We start from the raw sequence: 14,173 nt of genomic DNA, 5'->3' as shown, positions 1-14,173 counted from the left end.
GTCATTCCACAAAATAGGTGCCTTTTGAATTAGTGCATAATTTATACATAAAAGATCAGAGAGAATCAAAAGGCACACATTTCGTGGAACAATCCACTTACTGGCATTATTCATGGGAAACAACTCTGGTCTAGTGGAGGGAATGGGAGGGTGAGAGCTGCATGCTCTTGGCTCCGTTGGGACTGGCAAGTAGAAAGAAGCCCTGGATGAATCTGCAAAATCCAAAGCAAACTCAGTGTCAACCCAGAGGTAAACAGCAAAAATAAATAGTACCTGATTTTTGTAAACCTACACACTACACACATATTTTAAGGATAGTTTTAATCTTCAGTTATCAAGACTGAACATGATGTGTATCATTTCTGCTCATTGTAAGGAAACTAGCACTGATGAGCGAACGTGTCCCCATTGTGTGCATGTTGTCTGTGTGTGCTCTTTAGTTATTACATAACTGCCCTCACCTTGTCTGGTAGAGTAACAGGATGGATATAAAGAACGTCTGTGCTCTCTGCTCTGGAGGTGGGACTGGCTAGTAGAAGGCCTGGATTATTCTGCAACATTCAAAACCAATTAATAAACCTTCCTAAAGGACTTGACCGGTTAGCTGATTAAGATTTCTGGACTTGTCTGGCAAGGTGTACTCTTGACCCACTGTGTTTGAAGTGAGATGGGAAAGGACAGCATCTAGAATGGCCAGGTGAATCCTTGGGTTGCCCTGAAACACAAATAAAAACCCAATTTGGGTGTGATCAGGACAACTTAAAAGCAAGGATTTGGATAGGAAAATGCATATGTACCGTATAAATAATGATCCTAACAGGCAGAGATGCCTGATACAATAATGGAAATCCCATCAATGCTACCCTGCACATCAAAACCCATAATTTATACATACAATATTAGAGAGTATCAAAAGGCACACATTTTGTGGAACAATCCACTTACTGGCATTATTAATGGGATACAGCTTTGGTCTTGATCAGTTGTGGATATATAATTATAATCTTCACTCTTTCATTTTCTGAAAAAAAGTTCATAAAAGTAAATAGTAAACATAGTGTAGTAATAAATATGGTGAGAGCAAGTTTGAATTATATTTTGACAAACTTAAACTACATTTTGACAGGCTTCTTCGCTAGTTAATTTTGGTCAATGCATTTTGCACTCATTCTCCTGTCTTATTTGTAACATATTAACACCCTCTCTCCTGTGAGCTAATGTTCTTAGCTAGATAGATAGTTAATGTTAGTTAACCCATACTACAGTTAGTAAGCAAACCAACCAGCTTCACGCCTAACTAGCTAGCTAGCATTTGCAGGTACCTAGAGAGTAACATCGATGTTAGACTCTCACTAGCTAAAATGTTCCTGTCAAAAAACAAAGACTCCACACCCGTTACCAGAAAATATAGATAACCGTAGTTAGCTAGTCCAATACAGTAAGCTAGCTAACAGTTAGTACAACCATCAAATCTGTTAGCCCTGCTTTCCCGCCTTGTACTATCTAGCTAGCAACTAAGTTAGTGTTAGCTAGCATGCAAGCATCCAGGCAGAGTTGCTAACGTTAGCCCAGAGAAAATAATATTTTGCGACATGTACACAAACTGATAATTAATCAAATTACAAAAGTTTTCAGAAATGTTGCCGCTTGTGTTACGTCTAGAGGAACAAATGTCAGGTGCATGACTTGCCCGTTCTGCCTCTCCCAGTTGAGGCATGACAGTTAGAAATTGTAATCAATTCTGTTGTGAAATTGTAAACTAGTGATTGAAATTTAAGGTAAAATTTGAAATTAGAGGTAATTTTCAGTCATTCTGTCTATATCAGAACATCTAACCAGCTATTTGAAAAAAATAAATGTTAAATCAATATATTTTATTATATTGTGTATATCAAAAAAAGTATCAAATGTATACTATATGTAATAATTGTGTTCGTGTATGTTATGCATTTCAATGAGCACAAGCTGACCTTCGGTTATATTTGGACCAAAACGGATGGACTAAATACAGCCCAGTTTTTGGGAAGACAATTCTGGACAAAATAAAGACTATGACAGATCCAATATAGAGGACACCGGAGGGGGAATAGGTTTTGTCGTGCCCTCTTCATGACTGTCTTGGTGTGTTTGGACCATTCTAGTTTGTTGGGGATGTGGACACCAAGGAACTTGAAGCTGTCAACCTGCTCCACTACAGCCCTGCTGATGAGAATGGGGGTGTGCCTGGCCCTCCTTTTCCTGTAGTCCACAATCAACTCCTTTATCTTGATTACGTTGAATGATAGGGTGGTATTCTGGCGCCACCCAGCCACGTCTCTGACCTCCTCCCTATAGGCTGTCTTGTTGTTGTTGGTGATCCCGATACCACTGTTGTGACGTATGCAAACTTAATGATGGTGTTGGAGTCGTGCCTGGCCATGCAGTCGTAGATGAACAGGGAGTACAGTAGGAGACTGAGCACGCACCCCTGAGGAGCTCCAGTGTTGAGAATCAGCATGGCAGATGTGTTGCTACCTACCCTCACCACCTGGGGGCGGCCCATCAGGAAGTCCAGGATCCAGTTGCAGAGGGAGGTGTTTAGTCCCAGGATCCTTAGCTTAGTGATGAGCTTTGAGGGCACTATGGTGTTGAACGCTGAGTTGTAGTCAATTAATAGAATTGTCACGTAGGTGTTCCTTTTGTCCAGGTCGAAAAGGGCAGTGTGGAGTGCAATAGAGATTGCATCATCTGTTTGAGAGGCAAATTAGAGTGGGTCGAGGGTTTCTGGGATAATGGTGTTAATGTGAGCCATTACCAGCCTTTCAAAGCACTTCATGGCTACGGACATCAGTGCCACGGGTCTGTAGTAATTTAGGCAGGTTACCTTAGTGTTCTTAGGCACAGGGACTATGGTGGTCTGCTTGAAACATGTTGGTATTACAGACTCAATCAGGGACATGTTGAAAATGTCAGTGAATACACCAGCCAGTTGGTCAGCACATGCCCGGAGCACACGCCCTGGTAATCCGTCTGGCCTAGCAGCCTTGTGAATGTGGACCTGTTTAAAGGTCTTACTCACGTCGGCTACGGAGAGCTCACACATTTGTCTGGAACAGCTGATGCTCTCATGCATGCCTCAGTGTTGCTTGCCTCGAAGCAAGCATAGAAGTGATTTAGCTCGTCTGGTAGGCTCGTGTCACTTTCTAGAAGAAAATTAAACGCACACCTATTAAGACGAGGTGCTGGCTAGCGGAGTAGAAAACTTGAAAATAAAAGAGAGCCGCACACTCTAGGAGCTCAGATGCAAAAATTTAATTACCAACGTTTCGACAGCCAAGCTGTCTTCATCATCATGGCTGTCGAAACGTTGGTAATTACATTTTTGCATCTGAGCTCCTAGAGTGTGCGGCTCTCTTTTATTTTCAGGCTCGTGTCACTGAGCAGCTCTCGGCTGTGCTTCCCTTGTAGTCTGTAATAGTTTGCAGGCCCTGCCACATCCGACGAGCGTCGGAGCCGGTGTAGTACGATTCAATCTTAGACCTGTATTGGCGCTTTGCCTGATTGATGGTTCTTCGGAGAGCATTGGCGCCCCCTCTTAGGTTGTGCCGTGGCGGAGATCTTTGTGGGCTATACTCAGCCTTGTCTCAGGATGGTAAGTTGGTGGTTGAAGATATCCCTCTAGTGGTGTGGGGGCTGTGCTTTGGCAAAGTGGGTGGGGTTATATCCTGCCTGTTTGGCCCTGTCCGGGGGTATCATCGGATGGGGCCACAGTGTCTCCTGACCCCTCCTGTCAAAACCTCCAGTATTTTATTTATTTATGTTGCAGTAGTTTATGTGTCGGGGGGCTAGGGTTAGTCTGTTATATCTGAAGTATTTCTCCTGTCTTATCCGGTGTCCTGTGTGAATTTAAGTATGCTCTCTCTAATTATTTCTTTCTCTCTCTCGGAGGACCTGAACCCTAGGACCATGCCTCAGGACTACCTGGCATGATGAGTCCTTGTTGTCCCCAGTCCACCTGGCCGTGCTGCTGCTCCAGTTTCAACTGTTCTGCCTGCGGCTATGGAACCCTGACCTGTTCACCGGACGTGCTACCTGTCCCAGACCTGCTGTTTTCAACTCTCTAGAGACAGCAGGAGCGGTAGAGATACTCTCAATGATTGGCTATGAAAAGCCAACTGACATTTACTCCTGAAGTGCTGACTTGTTGCACCTTCAACAACTACTGTGATTATTATTATTTGACCATGCTGGTCATTTATGAACATTTGAACATCTTGGCCATGTTCTTTTATAATCTCCACCCGGCACAGCCAGAAGAGGACTGGCCACCCCTCATAGCCTGGTTCCTCTCTAGGTTTCTTTTGGCCTTTCTATGGAGTTTTTCCAAGCCACCGTGCTACTACACCTGCATTGCTTGCTGTTTGGGGATTTAGGCTGGGTTTCTGTACAGCACTTTGATATATCAGCTGATGTAAGAAGGACTATGTAAATAAAATAGATTTGATTCATAGCAGGATTTCTTACAAGCTTCCGGGTTAGAGTCCCACACCTTGAAAGTGGCAGCTCTGCCCTTTAGCTCAGTGCGAATGTTGCCTGTACTCCATGGTTTTTGGTATGTACGTACAATCACTGTGGGGACGACGTCCTTGATGCACTTATTGATAAAGCCAGTGACTGATGTGGTGTACTCCTCAATGCCATCAAGAAGAATCCCGGAACATATTTCAATCTGTGCTAGCAAAGCAGTCCTGTAGTTTAGCATCTGCTTCATCTGACCACTTTTTATAGACCGAGTCACTGGTGCTTGCTGCTTTAATTTTTGCTTGTCAGCAGGAATCAAAGAGGATGGAATTATGGTCAGATTTGCCAAATGGAGGGCGAGGGAGAGCTTTGTACATGTCTCTGTGTGTGGAGTACAGGTGATCTAAAAAATGTTTCCTCTGGTTGCGCATTTAACATGTTGATAGAAATTAGGTAAAACTGATTTAAGTTTCGCTGCATTAAAGTCCCCGGCCACTAGGAATGCCGCCTCTCGGTGAGCTGTTTCCTGTTTGCTTATTTCCTTATACAGCTGACGAAGTGCGGTCTTAGTGCCAGGATCTATCTGTGGTGGTAAATAAACAGCCACGAAAAATATAGATGAAAACTATCTTGGCAAATAGTCTGGTCTACAGCTTATCATGAGATACTCTATTTCTGGCGAGCAAAATCTAGAGCCTTCCTTAGATTTCGTGCACCAGCTGTTGTTTACAAATAGACACAGACCGGTGCAGCCTATATTGGTGCAGCCTATATCCTGCCAGCTGACTGTTATCCATGTCGTCATTCAGCCACGATTCGGTGAAACATAAGATTTGAAACAAGCAGATTTCCCACTCGCCAACGGCGGATCCTTACAAGGCACCCCGCCCTGCGTGTCTATACCTGCGTGTCTTTCTCTTGCCAATGATGGGGATTTTGGCCTTGTCGGGTATCTGAAGTTCCGAGGTGAGTAATCGCTGTCCTGATATCCAGAAGCTCTTTTTTGCCCTATGATACGGTGGCAGAAACATTATGTACAAAATAAGTTACAAATAACGCGAACAAAAACATATAATAGCACAATTGGTTAGGCGTACACATTACATACATTACATTACACATAAAACATACACCTACCATCCACACCAACCAACCTCCAACCGCCCACCCTCCTTTCATTTTTGCTTTAAGTAACCTTTTATCTTATGTAACCATACCATACATAACATATCCTACAAATTTGAGTGTCCGAGGATTTGCATTTGCTATGTTACGTCAAACCTTTGAGACCAGTCTGGCAACGCACACTAGGTGGTGGGCCAAAGCCCAAAAAATGTGAACTTGATCGATCCCGATTCGTGGGAGGAGCTGATATTTTATATTTGACAGTAAAACATTCTTATGATGACTATAACACCTGTTGGCACCTTCAATTATTGAACATTTTCTCATAAAAAGTATATTTAAACACTGTCTGCTCAGGCAAATTTGCCACACTGCTAAACCTGGAACCAATCAGCAGTTTGATGAAGCACTTTTGGCAGTGATTACAGCCTCAAGTTTTCTTGGGTATGACACTACAAGCTTGGCACAACTGTTTTCGTGTAATTTCCCCTATTCTTCCCTCTCAAGCTCTGTCAGGTTGGATGGGGAGCGTCGCTGTACAGCTATTTTCAGGTCTCTCCAGAGATGTTCAATCGGGTTCAAGTCCGGGCTCTGGCTGGGCCCCTCAAGGACATTCAGAGACTTGTCCCGAAGCCCCTAATGCATTGTCTTGGCTGTGTGCTTAGTGTCGTTGTCCTGTTGGAAGGTTCAGCCTTCGCCCCAGTCTGAGGCACTGAGCACTCTGGAGCAGGTTTTCATCAAGGATCTTTCTGTACTTTGCTCTGTTCATCGTTCCCTCGATCCTCCCAGTCCCTGCCGCTGAAAAATATCCCCACAGCATGATGCTGCCACCACCATGCTTCACTGTAGAGATGGTGCCAGGTTCAGGCCAAAAAGAGCTCAATCTTGGTTTCATCAGACCAGAGAATTTTGTTTCCTCCCTGATTATGGCCCTTCTACTCCGATTGTTCAGTTTGGCCGGGCGGCTAGCTCTTGGAAGAGTCTTGGTGGTTCCAAACTTCTTCCATTTAAGAACGATGGAGGCCACTGTGTTCTTGGAGACCTTCAATGCTGCAGGCATTTGTTGGTACCCTTCCCCAGATCTGTGCCTCGACACAATCCTGTCTCAGAGCTCTACGGACGATTCCTTCGACCTCATGGCTTGGTTTTTGCTCTGAAATGCACTGTCAACTGTGGGACCTTATATAGACATGTGCGCACCTTTCCAAATCATGTCCAATCAATTGAATTTACCACAGGTGGACTCCAATCATGTTGTAGAAACATCTCAAGGAAGATCAATGGAAACAAGATGCATCTGAGCTCAATTTCAAGTCTCACAGCAAAGGGTCTGAATACTTATGTAAATAAGGTATTTCTATTTTTATTTTTAAGAAATCTGCAAGAAATGTCTTAAAAAAACGCTTTTGCTTTGTCATTATGAGAGTATTGTGTGTAGATTGATGAGTTAAAAAAAATGGAATACATTTTTAAAATAAGACTAACATAACTAACTATATGTTGGAAAAGTCAAGGGGTCTGAATACTTTACGAATGCAGTGTATATATTTATATATATTTTTGCCATCAACGACGGGTTGCCACTGGTCTTAACTCACGATGTAAGCCACTCATTTTTTCTTTGCCTCACACAAGTCGATGAAGTCTGTTTTTTAACATCCATTGCAAATGATAGTTCCTCAGTATTTGAAAAATCTTTCCAACACTCCCAATCACCAAGCCTCAGTGTGAAAGAGCAAAATATCACAATCTGATGATCCCATATATCCAGTGGAAACCTCTTAAAAAACAGATTTCTGTCCCAAGCTCACTGGCGCAGGAAACTCTGAGGGCCCAGAATAAGCCATTGATACAATGTTGCAAGTTTGCTAGTGACAGCTTCCAAATGGATCAAATGATTATTTGATACAATGTTGCAATAGCTCAAGTCATGACAGATAGTAAGGGAATACCCCCTGTATTGGACAAAAATGAATGGCATGTCATTGGCATCGGACAAACCATATACACATTGGCCAATACCACCCAATTCGGCGTTGATTCATCCAAAGTGTATTGCAAATGCCATATGGTAATTGCCAGTTGTAACACTTTAAAAATTCAACAGGGGGCAAATGCGCTCCACCGGGGTTTTTCATATTGGATATGTAACCCAAATTAATGTCCAAAAGTAAAATTTTGAAAAAATGAACTTTTTTCAAAAACTTATCACCCCTTAAAAAGTGCTTTCTGGACCGTTTTTCGAAATTCTTTCGATTTTTTTGTCAATTACACATGTGTAAGAACTGTATGAATATACTTTTTGTCCAATTTTATTATCATAATTTTTTAATTTTTTTTATATGCGCATAAGGAATATGTTTTGTCCAATTCCAATATGATTTCATAGGAAGTCAAAAGTCAAAAGTCAAAAATGTCAAAATTTTGTAAAAAACTTCACACACCATAAAAAAGTGCTTTCTGGACCGTTTTTGAAATTCTTTCGATTTTTGTCAATTACACATGTGTAAGAACTGTATGAATATACTTTTGTCCAATTTTATTATCATAATTTTTTTTTTTTTACATGCGCATAAAGAATATGTTTTGTCCAATTCCAATATGATTTCATAGGAAGTCAAAGTCAAAAGTCAAAAATGTCAAAATTTTGTAAAAAAACTTCACACACCCTTAAAAAAGTGCTTTCTGGACCGTTTTTTGAAATTCTTTCAATTTTTTTGTCAATTACACATGTGTAAGAACTGTATGAATATACTTTTGTCAATTTTATTATCATATTTTTTTTATATATTTTTTTAAATTGTGCATAAGGATTTTTGTGGGCCAAATGACGTAAGAAATTTGACATGCTCAAAAATCCTGCAGAAATGCAAAATTGACTGGCCTGATGAACTCGGGATGGCCGGGCAGTGATAGTTGTTCCTTTCCATCACTCGTTGTGTTGACTTCATCATGTCCATTTTGTGATGTTTTTCACTATATAATCATATTGCAAGTGCACGTGCATTTGCAATATGTTTCAATGCATTTACCATATGAAATTTGACCTTGCTCAAAAATGCAAAATTGACTGGTCTGATGAACACAGGATGGCCGAGCAGTGATAGTTGTACATTTCCATCACTCGTTGTGTTGATTTCATCATCTCCGTTAGGTGATGTTTTTACACTATAGAATCATATTGCAAATGCACGTGCATTGTTGTGCAACTGGTAACCCAAAAATAAAAATATGGTTGTAAATGCATTTACCGGTCATTCTGATATTAATGCTCGCTATGGGAACACAGGATGGCCGGGCAGTGATAGTTGTACATTTCCATCACTCGTTGTGTTGATTTCATCATGTCCATTAGGTGATGTTTTTACACTATAGAATCATATTGCAAGTGCGCGCGCATTTGCAATATGTTTCAATGTGCATTTACCATATGAAATTTGACATGCTCAAAAATGCAAAATTGACTGGTCTGATGGACACAGGATGGCCGAGCAGTGATAGTTGTACATTTCCATCACTCGTTGTGTTGATTTCATCATGTCCATTAGGTGATGTTTTTCACTATAGAATCATATTGCAAGTGCACGCGCATTTGCAATATGTTTCAATGTGCATTACCATATGAAATTTGACATGCTCAAAAATGCAAAATTGACTGGTCTGATGAACACAGGATGGCTGAGCAGTGATAGTTGTACATTTCCATCACCTGTTGTGTTGATTTCATCATGTCCATTTGTTTATGTTTTCTCACTTTTGCAAAGTCACTGTGCATTTGCAATATGGTTCAATGGGCAGGTACCATCACGAATTTGTCATGCTATAAAAATCCTGCAGGAATGTGAAATTGACTGGTCTGATGAACACAGGATGGCCGAGCAGTGATAGTTGTACATTTCCATCACTTGTTGTGTTGATTTCATCATGTCCATTAGGTGATGTTTTTTCACTATAGAATCATATTGCAAATGCACGTGCATTGTTGTGCAACTGGTAACCCAAAAATTAAAATATGGTTGTAAATGCATTTACCGGGACTCCTATTATCCATGCCCGCTATGGGAGTACCCTACTACGGCCCTCTATCTATGGGGCAGTCCTGAGTGCTATGGACTGTTTAAAATATTCTGATGGATACGCATGTTGTGCAACTGGTGATTGAAAATAGGCACCTGGTAACCCAAAAATGAAAATATGGTTGTGAATGCATTTACCGGTCATTCTGATATTAATGCCCGCTATGGGAACACAGGATGGCCGAGCAGTGATAGTTGTACATTTCCATCACTCGTTGTGTTGATTTCATCATGTCCATTAGGTGATGTTTTACACTATAGAATCATATTGCAAGTGCGCGCGCATTTGCAATATGTTTCAATGTGCATTTACCATATGAAATTTGAAATGCTCAAAAATGCAAAATTGACTGGTCTGATGGACACAGGATGGCCGAGCAGTGATAGTTGTACATTTCCATCACTCGTTGTGTTGATTTCATCATGTCCATTAGGTGATGTTTTTACACTATAGAATCATATTGCAAGTGCGCGCGCATTTGCAATATGTTTCAATGTGCATTTACCATATGAAATTTGAAATGCTCAAAAATGCAAAATTGACTGGTCTGATGGACACAGGATGGCCGAGCAGTGATAGTTGTACATTTCCATCACTCGTTGTGTTGATTTCATCATGTCCATTAGGTGATGTTTTCACTATAGAATCATTTGCAAATGCACGTGCATTGTTGTGCAACTGGTAACCCAAAAATAAAAATATGCATTTACCGGTCATTCTGATATTAATGCTCGCTATGGGAACACAGGATGGCCGGGCAGTGATAGTTGTACATTTCCATCACTCGTTGTGTTGATTTCATCATGTCCATTAGGTGATGTTTTTACACTATAGAATCATATTGCAAGTGCGCGCGCATTTGCAATATGTTTCTGTGCATTTACCATATGAAATTTGACATGCTCAAAATGCTAAATTGACTGGTCTGATGGACACAGGATGGCCGAGCAGTGATAGTTGTACATTTCCATCACTCGTTGTGTTGATTTCATCATGTCCATTAGGTGATGTTTTCACTATAGAATCATATTGCAAGTGCGCGCATTTTGCAATATGTTTCAATGTGCATTTACCATATGAAATTTGAAATGCTCAAAAATGCAAAATTGACTGGTCTGATGGACACAGGATGGCCGAGCAGTGATAGTTGTACATTTCCATCACTCGTTGTGTTGATTTCATCATGTCCATTAGGTGATGTTTTACACTATAGAATCATATTGCAAGTGCGCGCATTTGCAATATGTTTCAATGTGCATTTACCATATGAAATTTGAAATGCTCAAAAATGCTAAAATTGACTGGTCTGATGGACACAGGATGGCCGAGCAGTGATAGTTGTACATTTCCATCACTCGTTGTGTTGATTTCATCATGTCCATTAGGTGATGTTTTTCACTATAGAATCATATTGCAAGTGCGCGCGCATTTTGCAATATGTTTCAATGCATTTACCATATGAAATTTGACATGCTCAAAAATGCAAAATTGACTGGTCTGATGAACACAGGATGGCTGAGCAGTGATAGTTGTACATTTCCATCACTCGTTGTGTTGATTTCATCATGTCCATTTGTTTATGTTTTCTCACTTTTGCAAAGTCACTGTGCATTTGCAATATGGTTCAATGGGCAGGTACCATCACGAATTTGTCATGCTATAAAAATCCTGCAGGAATGTGAAATTGACTGGCCCGATGAACTCGGGATAGCTGGGCAGTGATTCTGGTTCATCTCCATGGCTCGTTAGGGTTGATTTCAGAATGTCACTTTTGGTGATGGTCCCTCTCCGTTTAAACATACTGCTAATGTACAAAAGTCAACTAGCAAGTCAGTGTCCATCAGTCAATTAGATGTCATTTTGACACCAAACTGATACCAATTGACACCAAACCCACTTTTTCCAACTCATTTAGAAGCCAACTATCATATATGTCAGAGCAGGCCCATAATTCACAGCGCCTTTAGTTTAAAACATAATAAAAAATGTAAAACACATAGTTACGTTCTAGCTGCGGGTCAGGTCAGACATTATGTGAAGGCCTATGTGGCGACCCCGAATCCCGAGTTTCGGCTCGATAGGTCCTTCGGTGCCCGAGTAAAACCCTAATTGGTGCTGAAAATCCACTTTTTTCCATGCCTTGCTATGGGGTCCTTGAATGAGCTATCGGACCGAAACGTTGGGGTCCGTCTCTATGGGCCGAGCCGGTTCCAATGCACCTAGTCTTGTGTCTCTGAGACTTTTTTCTAAATGTCGCCATTTTCGTAATGGTCAAAATGAATTGAAATCATTGCAAATGTACGAGGCTATTTCTCGGTCCGAGAACCTTCTAGAGCCACCTAACTCACCACACTATCGACCCGAGGTCTAGAACAGGTTTCTAAAGTTTCGGAACTCTAGGTCTGACGGTTCTTTTTTAGCTCGAACAAAGCTAACTATTGGAGGCACTGTCTGTCTCTACAACCCCAATACGTCCCTCCTTCCAAGTTGTGTGTCTGTGTGATTTAGTTTTCCTTTGAAATTTTATGGGAAAAATGACTGATTTACAGTTCATGGGGTTGCCTAATCACACATATGAAGTTTTGGACAGATCTGACTTTTTTAACCCCTCGAAACAGCCCCTGAGACACCAATTAAGGCACTTCCGGTTGGCACAGGAAGCTATAAGTCAACACATATCCTCACTGGGCTATGCTTTTACAGAATCCTGTGTTTTAAGTCCTTACGTTAAGAATTGACTGATTTACACAGGGTTGAATGCACTATGTCTATCAAACTGCAGGCAGGTAATGGAAAAACACTTTTAGGGTGATTTTAACCACTTCCGGTTGGTCCAGGAAGCCTAGAATCAACACAGGTAGACCTCATACTGGCCTGATGGACTGTTATCAAAGACAGGTTCATACGGCATTCATAACCCATATAGACTTCAGGTTGAATTTAGGGGTGCAGGCAATGTATTCCTATGGGGAGAGAAGTCAATGCAAACTATTTGAAGTAAACACCTTCTTTTAACTATTAAGGGTTAATGCCACACGGTCAAGGTTAGGCTTGCACGGATCGGAAGGACCTTAGGAACGTACCTGAGGTCGAATTGTGCTTCTCACCTAACGGTTCTCTCCTTGCTACTGTCACCCAAAAGCAAATGACGTTGTGGGGCAGGCTTCATTTTGGGCCTACTTTTCTAATGGTCGCTGCGCTCAGGTCCCCGGGCGAAATCGGTCAAATGCGGGATATCTCGTTGAACTCGGCACCTAACCTAGAGATTATGTTTATGCCATTGCCTGCTCTCTGTGTCTTTGAGAACCACTTTTCAACTCCATCCTTGCTGTGTGTGCGTGTGAGAGCTTTTCTTTGACATCTGTTGGGAGAAATGACTGATTTACAGTTCATGAGGGTTACCTAGTCACACATATGAAGTTTTGAAAAGATCTGACCTTTTTAACCCTTGGAAACTGCCACTGTGACATCATTAAAGGCACTTCCGGTTGGCACAGGAAGCTATAAGTAAACCCATGTCTTGATTGACATAGAAACTTACAGAATCCTGAGTTTTAAGTCCTTACGTTAAGAATTGACTGATTTACACAGGGTTGAATGCACTATGTCTATCAAACTGCAGGCAGGTAATGGAAAAACACTTTTAGGGTGATTTTAACCACTTCCAGTTGGTCCAGGAAGCCTAGAATCAACACAGGTAGACCTCATACTGGCCTGATGGACTGTTACCAAAGACAGGTTCATACAGCATTCATAACCCATATAGACTTCAGGTTGAATTTAGGGAGTAAAGGCAATGTATTCCTATGGGAGAGAAATCAATGCAAACTATTTGATAAACACCTTCTTTTAACTATTAAGGGTTAATGCCACACGGTCAACGTTAGGCTTGCACGGATCGGAAGGACCTTAGGAACATACCTGAGGTCGAATTGTGCTTCTCACCCTAACGGTTCTCTCACTGTCACCCAAAAGCAAATGGCGTTGTAGGGCAGGCTTCATTTGGGCCTACTTTTCTAATGGTCGCTGCGCTCAGACCGGCGAGCTACGGTCAGCGGGATATCTCGTTGAACTCGGCACGGCCTAGACATTATGTTTATGCCATTGCCTGCTCTCTGTGTCTTTAAGAACCACACTTTTTCACTCCATCCTTGCTGTGTGTGCGTGTGAGAGCTTTTTCTTTGACATCTGCTGGGAGAAATGACTGATTTACAGTTTAGGAGGTTACCTGGTCACACATATGAAGTTTTGAAAAGTGACTTTTCTAACCCTTCAAAACTGCCACTGTGACATCATTAAAGGCACTTCCGGTTGGCACAAGGAAGCTATAAGTAAACACATGTCTTGATTGACAGCCACTTACAGAATCCTGAGTTTAAGTCTTTAAGTTAAGAATTGACTAGTCTACACGAGGTTAGATACACTATGTCTATCGACTGCATGCAGTGTATGGATCAACACTGATCAAGCA

This window comes from Oncorhynchus keta, unplaced genomic scaffold (assembly GCF_023373465.1).
Source record: "Oncorhynchus keta strain PuntledgeMale-10-30-2019 unplaced genomic scaffold, Oket_V2 Un_contig_828_pilon_pilon, whole genome shotgun sequence".
Taxonomy (NCBI): Eukaryota; Metazoa; Chordata; class Actinopteri; order Salmoniformes; family Salmonidae; genus Oncorhynchus; species Oncorhynchus keta.
This window is presented reverse-complemented; position numbering follows the sequence as displayed.